This window comes from Triticum urartu, chromosome 6 (assembly GCF_003073215.2).
Source record: "Triticum urartu cultivar G1812 chromosome 6, Tu2.1, whole genome shotgun sequence".
Classification (NCBI taxonomy): Eukaryota; Viridiplantae; Streptophyta; class Magnoliopsida; order Poales; family Poaceae; genus Triticum; species Triticum urartu.
This window is the reverse complement of record NC_053027.1, coordinates 43,950,625-43,959,747: the sequence shown is the minus strand read 5'-3', so window position 1 is coordinate 43,959,747 and position 9,123 is coordinate 43,950,625. Positions and strand designations below refer to the sequence as shown.

At 47.8% G+C, this 9,123-nt stretch overlaps 1 long non-coding RNA gene across 1 annotated transcript; it reads left to right on the top strand.

Annotated features, from left to right (window-relative positions):
* Positions 1-7,367: 7,367 nt before the first annotated feature.
* LOC125516173 lies at positions 7,368-8,709 on the top strand. Its single transcript, XR_007287259.1, has 3 exons — positions 7,368-7,823; positions 8,162-8,545; positions 8,634-8,709. It is a non-coding gene; the product is annotated as an uncharacterized LOC125516173 (long non-coding RNA).
* The last annotated feature ends 414 nt before the right edge of the window (positions 8,710-9,123 follow it).

Here is a 9,123-nt window from a genome sequence, read left to right as displayed (position 1 = left end):
TTTGTGCTATTCCTCAATCTGATTCCTAGCACATTGTGATCATATTGTTTCTGGCCACGTTTGATAAACCTCTATCCAGTCAAAACGCTCATAGATTAGGTTTGATTCGAAAATTCTAGGTTTAGGTTTCCGCCGAAACCATCTCGGACCCACCGAGTTGAAAAACTCGGTCCCACCGATTTGGCTTATGCCATTGCACAAGTAAAACTCGGTCTGACCGAGAATTACTATCGGTGTGACCGATTTTTGAACTCAGTGAAACCCTAGCAGTCTCGGTGCCACCGAACTGTGACTCGGTCTGACCGAGTTCACTAGTTTAGGTTCCAAAACTGCTTCGGTATCACCGAGTTTGAAAATCGGTAGATCCGAGATGATTTCAGTGGGAAACTAAAACTAAGTTTTTGAATCATTCTTTTTGCAAAAATCTCTGCATTTTGTGATGCTCATCCACTCTATCTCCTCTATAATCTATTCATAGGGTCAGCAGTCAGTTTGCAACATGCCAGACCAGAGTGACAGCCAAAACTTGTCAGAGCAGCAAGTGCAGTTGAGTGAGGGCACTAGCCCCTCAAGTTCCTCAGATGATGGCAGCAGGAGCACACCCAGCAACCTACCTAAAGCTGCCACGAGACAAAGGAAGAAGAAAACCTCAGATTCTGAAGATGAGGACTATGTGGCAGAGGAAGAGGCCACTTCCAAGAGAGTTGAGCCAGCTCAAGGCTCAAAGCCAGGCCTGAAAATCAAAAGGCCAGCAGGCAGGCAGCCCATGTCAAAGGCTAGAGCCTCAACTGAGAAGCCTGCTCCCATTGAGCCCGTTGCAGCTGAGGGCAAGAAAAGGAAAGAGATAGTGAAGAAGACTGTGGCTAGAGTGCTTGGGAAGGCCTCCATCATGGTAGAAGAGGAGGAGGAAGAAGAGGCAGCTGCACTAGCGCCCAAGGCAGCCAAACTTATGGGAGATGCCATAAGGTCAGGGGGAGCTGCATCCAAGCCCAAGGAAGCACCTAAGGCTGCATCTAAGCCTAAGAATGCACCAAAGAGAAACACAAGAAGCATCCCAGCCACTGAGAAGAACAAGGCCCCAGTGCCTGAGACTATTGCAGAGGAAGAGGAAGAGAGTGTCCTTTGGAAGCTCAAGCCCAAGATCCCAGACCACAACGATGCTCATCCTGTGGCTGAGGATATGAAGCTAAGGAGAGGCTCAGGGCTCAGGAAATGGAGAGAGGCAGATCCATATGCTTCTAGGAGAAGGACTGCAGTGGACTACAGGTTTCATACCAAGGAGCAGCAGGATTTCTATGAGACAGTGCTACTTGACAAGAAGCCAATTGTATGTGACATGAGATGGGTCGACTGGACCTATATCAAGGATAATGAAGAGTACTACCCAGGAGTTCAGGACAGCTTTAAGGCGTGTGGAGTAGAGGACTTTGTTGGGCAAAAGCTCACAAAGTGGAACGAGGAACTCATCATGCAGTTCTACTCCACAGCTCACTTTTATCCAGATGGGAGGATTACATGGATGTCTGAGGGTACGAGGTACCACTCTACTGTTGAGGAATGGGCGAAGCTGATCAATGCCCCAGAGGAGCAAGCAGATGACTTGGACATTTATGCCAAGAAAAAGATGGACCACAACTCCATGTCCAACATGTACAAGGAGATTCCGAATGAAGCACTTGACACGTTCAAGTTTGGCTCAGTGCATTATCTGCTCTCAGGATTGCCTACGATCAACTGGATCCTTAGGCACACCCTTCTGCCCAAGTCTGGAGATCACAAGATGATCAAAGGTCACGCGATCAATTTGCTTCATGTTTTTGACGTGCCTCAAAAATTCAAAGTCATGAGCCTTATAGTGGAAACAATCAAAAGGACTGCGGCAGATCAGAAGAGGAGCTGTGGATATGCCCCTCAGATTCAGGAGCTCATCAACTCCAAGATGGGCACGGGCGTATATTTGTTGGATAAGGAACACCTGCCCATCCGTCCAGATTTTGAGAACAATGAAGTTGTGATGACAGAGAATGAACCATCATCTGCCCATGCACAAGCTCAGAAGGAGAAGGCGAAGAAGGAGAAAGCTGCCAGGATGCCTACTCAAGCGCAGGCATCTGATTACTTCCTGAAAACCAAACAAGAGCAACTCAGTTACTTGATTGCGTCCACCCTGCGGATTGAGCAGAGTATAGCCACCCTGACTCAGAACCAGGCGAGCTTAGAGAGGATCATGGAACAAAGATTCTATGACTTGGACATCAAGGTGACAGAGATACAGACTGCCGTGGAGCAGCTCCAGGACGACATGAATGAGAGGAGAGGCAGGACCACGACTCATGCTTTTGCGAGGGTGCCACGAGGTCCGAGGTCGTCTGCCAGTTGCTGACACCAGAGCTACAACGTCTGCACCAGCCACAGCCTCCGTTCCACCAGCTCCAGCATCCACTTCAGCCTCGACTCCGACCACGTCTACCGAAGGCTTTGTCCTTGGAGTGCTCCGGACTCCACCACCACCTGAAGATCAAGCCTGAGCGTCGATCTAGTGCTATGCATTTTCTAGGAACTTTTTGGTAACTTGTTGCCAAAGGGGGAGATGTGTAGATCATAGGCTTCGAGAGAGAGTGTTGCTTTTCTCTCTTGCTTTATTTGGTGGTTTTTCGAACCTTGTTTGCTTGTGTGTGAGATACTACGTCCTTATGCCTGTGAGACATCGATGATCATGTGTTTGATCATAAGCTACACTTAATGTTTGCTTGATGCTTGCTTAAATATTATCATTCTATCTATCGTTTGTGATCATTCACTATTCTTGGTGATGAGTGCATGTATTTCAATCTTATCATTTTTTTGAGCGCTCCACCAAGATGTATGTGACATGGAAGAGTAACCCATGATTCTAACTCCTTGTGCATTTGCAGTCCAAAGCAAATTTTAAATATGCACAAATTTAGGGGGAGCTCTTACTTATCACATACCTCTCAAAGCGACGATATATTTCATGCTTATTATCATTTGTCGAAGCTTTGATCTATATGTTGTCATCAATTACCAAAAAGGGGGAGATTGAAAGTGCAACTATCCCTAGGTGGTTTTGGTAATTCATAACAACATATAGCTCATTGAGCTAATACTATTCCAAGATAATTATTTCAGGAAAGCTCAATGATTGGCATGGCATGGATGTGAAAGTGGAACCCTCAAAATGCTAAGGACAATGGATTGGCTCAAGCTCAAAAGCTCAAGACTCTTCATTTTATATTTTAGTGATCCAAGATCACATTGAGTCCATAGGAAAAGCCAATACTATTAAGGAGGGATGAGGTGTTGCTTAATGAGCCTCTTGCTTCATGTGCTTAGTGATATGCTCCAAAACCCTCAACTACTTTCCCATATCCACATATGACCAAAACCCTAAGCCAAACTCGGTCCTACCGATTCTTCCTATCCGGCGCCACCGAGTTTCACTTGTCATTAGCCACTGCCAAACCCTAGCAATTCGGTTCTACCGATAAGGATCTCGGTCCCACCGAGATGGGGTTGCAAACTCTCTGTTTCCCTTTCGTAACTTTTCGGTCCCACTGAAAGAGCGAATCGGTCCCACCGAGATTGCAATGTAAACTCAGTGTTTCCCCTTTGTAACTTTTCGGTCTCACCGAGTTCCACTCGGTCTCACCGAAAGAGCAAATCGGTCCCACCGAGTTTGCCTGACCAACTCTCTGGTTAGCTAATTACCAAATTCGGTCTCACCGAGTTTGTGTAATCGGTCTCACCGAGATTACGTTATGCCCAAACCCTAACCGAATCGGTCCTACCGAGTTGCATGTCAGTCCCACCGAAATTCCTAACGGTCACTAGGTTTACTATTTCGGTCAGACCGAGTTTTCTGATTCGGTCCCACCGAGATTGGTAAATTGTGTGTAACGGTTGGATTTTGTGTGGAGGCTATATATACCCCTCCACCTCTTTCTCATTCAGTGAGAGAGCCATCAGAACACACACATCATTCCAACTCATATGTTCTGAGAGAGAACCACCTACTCATGTGTTGAGACCAAGACATTCCATTCCTACCGTATGAATCTTGATCTCTAGCCTTCCCAAGTTGCTTTCCACTCAAATCTTCTTTCCACCAAATCCAAATCCTATGAGAGAGAGTTGAGTGTTGGGGAGACTATCATTTGAAGCACAAGAGCAAGGAGTTCATTACCTACACACCATTTGTTACTTCTTGGAGAGTGGTGTCTCCTAGATTGGCTAGGTGTCACTTGGGAGCCTCTGTCAAGATTGTGGAGTTGAACCAAGGAGTTTCTAAGGGCAAGGAGATCGCCTACTTCGTGAAGATCTACCGCTAGTGAGGCAAGTCCTTCGTGGGCGATGGCCATGGTGGGATAGACAAGGTTGCTTCTTCGTGGACCCTTTGTGGGTGGTTGCTTCTTCGTGGACCCTTCGTGGGTGGAGCCCTTCGTGGACTCGCACAACCGTTGCCCTTGGGTGGAGCCCTGTGTGGACTCGCGCAACCGTTACCCTTCATGGGTTGAAGTCTCCATCAACGTGGATGTAGGATAGCACCACCTATCCGAACCACGGGAAAAACATCCGTGTCTCCAATAGCGTTTGAATTCTCCAAACCCTTCCCTTTATATTCTTGCAAGTTGCATGCTTTACTTTCCGCTGCCAATATACTCTTTGCATGCTTGCTTGAATTGTGTGATGATTGCTTGACTTGTCCTAAAATAGCTAAAATCTGCCAAGAACTAAAATTGGGAAAAGGTTAAGCTTTTATTTGGTCAAGTAGTCTAATCACCCCCCCCCCTCTAGACATACTTTCGATCCTACATACCTAGAAATATTTTTTGGAAAAAATAAAGAGCAAACTACGAGGTAGCTACAGTTCAAATTTGACCCTCTTCCAACTAAATCGGTGGAAATTTGTCTTTTTCACGAGAGGTGGATCAAATCTTTTTACACCCAACCATTTGGTCAATTGTGCATTAAATATGTCCTAGTATTTTAGAAAATTGATTTGGTCCAATTTTGCAACAATTATTTGGTAGGCCCTTCACAAAAAAACCTCCTTTTGGGCACTCGAAAAATGGAAAATGGTTTTTTCGTCCAAAGAAAATGAAAACTTCCTTAGGCAATATTGTTTGCCATTCCAATATGCACCCTTGTGCACAATATGAGATCACTTGAACAAACTATGCCATGAATGTGAACATAAGATTGATCATTTGGCTTGAAAGCCACGTGATAGCTCGTTTCTGAGAACACTTTTTTAAAATAATTGCCGTATTACAAGTTTGTTATTTTTCGTACGAACTTGACCACATATAATGACACAATGCGAAGGTTTCCCAATTTTTTGATTTTTTTTTATTTTTTATGCCCGTTTCAAAATGCGGTCAAAACGGTGGGAATGACCGTTCCTAGCTAGTGGTTGAATCTTGGAATTTTTTTGGTGTTTTTCTGTTAAAATAGATATTTATGTACCTAGAAATGATTTTTGGAAAAAATAAATAGCAAACTATGAGGCAGCTATAGTTCAAATTTGACCCGCTTCCAACTGAATTGGCGAAAATTTGTCTTTTTCACGAGAGGTGGATCAAAACTTTTTACACCCAACCATTTGGTCAATTGTGCACTAAATATGGACTAGTATTTTATAAAAATGATTTGGTCCAATTTTGCAACAATTATTTGGGAGGTCCTTCATAAAAACCCTACTTTTGGGCACTCGAAAAATGGAAAATAGTTTTTTCGTCCAAAAAAATGAAAACTTCCTTAGGAAATATAGTTTGCCATTCCAAGATGCACCCTTGTGCACAATATGAGATCATTTGAACAAACTATGCCATGAATGTGGCCATAAGATTGATCGTTTGGTTTGAAAGCCATGAATCTTCGTGGGATCTGTCATCGCCGCTGTGTTGCATCACAGGATCCGTCGTCACCACTGCGTGCTTCATCGCATCACCCGTCGCCCTCACGTTGCGCTATAGTGAAACTTCATCGGCAACCATTGGATGCAGCAGTGGAGCTTCGACGAGGCAACCGATGCTGCTATGGAGCACCGCCTGCAGCGGTGGCGCTGCAGTGAAGCTTCACCGGCGGCCCGCAAGAGTGCTACCGAAGTTTTAATGAAGCGCCCATGGAGCTGCAGTGAAGCATCGCCGGAGATGCAGTGAAGCGCCGCCCGGTTCATTGAAGCTTCGACGAGGGCGGAGCTGCAACGAAGCGCCACCGAGGTCGTTGAAGTTCCGTTGCATGATGCTGCCATGGAGCTGCTGCGTGCTGCTGCCATGGGAGTTGCTCGATTCAGTGGTACAGTGCGTCTGATCGAACGACTCTTCAGGCGGCTTATTTTTGGCTAAAATCATCCAGATGATTTGTAGTAACCACCTATTTTTAGTCAATCACGACCAATTTAGATGGTCATAACGTCGTACTGCATTCTGATTGGTCCGCGGACGTCTCACGTGGATCATGCATCATACATCGTCGGATGCTCGCGAATCCAACGGCAGTCATCAACTCTTCCACACCAACCCCGAAACCCTAGCTATGTCCTCGTGGTCATTTTCCATCCACCCCCGCCTCCTTTCTTTCCCTCTCCTCCTCTCCACTTCCAGATCCGGCGGAGCTCCTCTCCATCGTGCCCTTCCTCACCGCATCGCCACCCCGACCCCCTCCCCTTTCTCCCCGCCGCCTTCTCTCGCGACGCCGCACCCTCCCCGCCAGCCCCTCGCTTCCTTCTCCACCTTCTCACGCTCCCTCCCCAACCGATCCAAGATACGGAAATAATCCTCCTCTCCCCCCTCGATCGATCGATCCCGACCGACCGCGGCGGCGATGGATCTCTTCGGCGGGGCCGGCGGCGGTGCGACGCTGTCGGAGATGTACCAGAGCACGCGGCGGCTGCAGGGAAAGGGAGCCGCCATGACTCAGCACCGGCGGGCTCCCCTCGCTCTCCGAGCTGGGAGGTAGTCTGCTTCTCCACGGTCGCGCGCTCACGCCGGTAGAGGAGCCACCCTGCTTCTTCTCCGGCAACGACGCGGCCGTGCCCTCCGACGCCTCTCGTCCGCGTCTGGTGCCGTACAAGAGACGCTGACTGCTGTCGTCCTCCGCTCCTACTGGCCGCAGCCGCCCCGCCCCCGCCTCCGAGGTCAAGGTCGACGCGGTGGAGAACGAGGAGGTCATCACGCACGCCCTGCAGGAGGAGCTCGCGCAGGTCACCATGGCCTACGGCGGGGAGGCCGAGCGCCGTGCCACCGTCCTCGCGCAGCAGTGGTTCCGTCCCGAGGTCGTCAGAGGTCCTACTAATTTCAGTTACCAACACAGACGCAACACACAATAAATTCAGACATGCCGATCCTTAAACAAATGCTGGTGCAGCTCCACCGTATGTAGAAGAAGCATATGATCTTTCCTTCTTATTAGCTAGAATGCTCCAAATTCTTTAGCTGTGTTTGGATGAACTCTCTCCTGTCATATAACACATATGCCGATTAAAGGATTTGGTACACCTGCACGTGTAGTAGAACTGGTTCCGATATGATAGCAGAGAGCAGGTCCTTTTTTAGTTGGACATTGAACTGAATTCTCTGTCTTTGGTGCATGATTTCAGTTATCTTCAGACATGGTTTGTGTACCTGGCTGACATAGTTTTTTTTGGTTCTGATATGGTATAGCAATATTCCTCATACAAAGCTGGTGGAGTACAAGGGGCACCAGAACTGGGTTAATGTCTCGGGGAGCACCTGGTCTTTCTGGGAGGCGGAACTCAGTTCAAGCATGGTGCTCTGCATTACATTGATTTCATTCAGGAGGTAACACTCAGACACGCTACCATTCGCAAGTTTGTTTATATATCCATAGGGTTGTGAAAATAGTTATCACAACAATTTGTTCACAGTAAGTTACTATAGGCATGCTATGGTCTGATAATGTGAATGACTTGTCGAGTTGGTGCCGTGCACAAATTTCTATAGAATTAAATTATGCATAACTATGGTTGCGTACATACTGTCTAAGGTTTCAGACCAAGTGTAATTGAATAGGATAGGATTGTTCTTTCCTTCTGAAAAAAGATTATGCACTGGATTTAGGAATTCAATGTGGTTAAAACTGAGGTTCTTCATTTAACGGGTCTAATGTTACTATGCAGGCAAAGAAAGATGTGGCATGGGGAAAACTGACCTGTGTAGTTCTAGATGCAGGCAAAGAAAGATGTGACATGAGGCCAGAGGTGGCCGGATCTGGCAAAGGTAAGCCCCTCCCCTCCTTCTTCGTGCACCATCTCCTCCTTACCTCACCTTGTCTCATGTTCCTTTTTGACAGGTCCTCCCCTCCTCACCATCTCCTTTGCCGGGCCAGGGTTCCGCCGATCCCCCAAGGTGTAGCTCCTGGCCATGGGGAAGCGCCAGCAGCCGGAGGCGGCCGAGCAGCCCATGGCGCCGGTGCGAGGCCCTGCCCTCCTCACCATCTTGTGAATGGTGCAGGCCCCGAAGCGAGGCGGCAAGGCGCCGGTGTCGCGAAGAAGAAGGCGGCGGTACTGCACCCACTCCTCTGCTCCTGCTTGGAGTCTCCCGGTCCCGGCGCGTGTGTTCTGACTGGGTTGCGTTGGTGTGTGGTTGCAGTACAAGGTGGTGAACCCGCTGTTCGAGAAGAGGCCGAAGCAGTTTGGAATCGGTGGCGACCTGCCGCACAAGAAGGACCTCCACTGGTTCGTCAAGTGGCCCGAGGTCGTGCGCATCCAGTGCCAGCGCCGCATCCTCAAGCAGCGCCTCAAGGTGCCCTGGCACTCCACTAGTTCACCCGTACCCTCGACAAGAACCTCGGTATATACGAAACTTGCCTGTTCATTCGTCGCTGGACTCTGAATCCACAATGCCTGAGGTCGTTTAGTTGCTGTGCTGTATTATTTTGAGCAAGTACTCACTTGGCCAAGATAATGAAAAGAGTTGATGGATGTGTTTTAAGATTCCTGCTGGTAGATACATTGGGAGCCTCTTCTTGCGTGATAAGGGCAATGCATGCTGTTGTCCTACATACCTACTACTATATATATTTTACTGAATATATTTACATGCCATCACACTATGAAGTAATAGACTGGTTAGGAGAAGC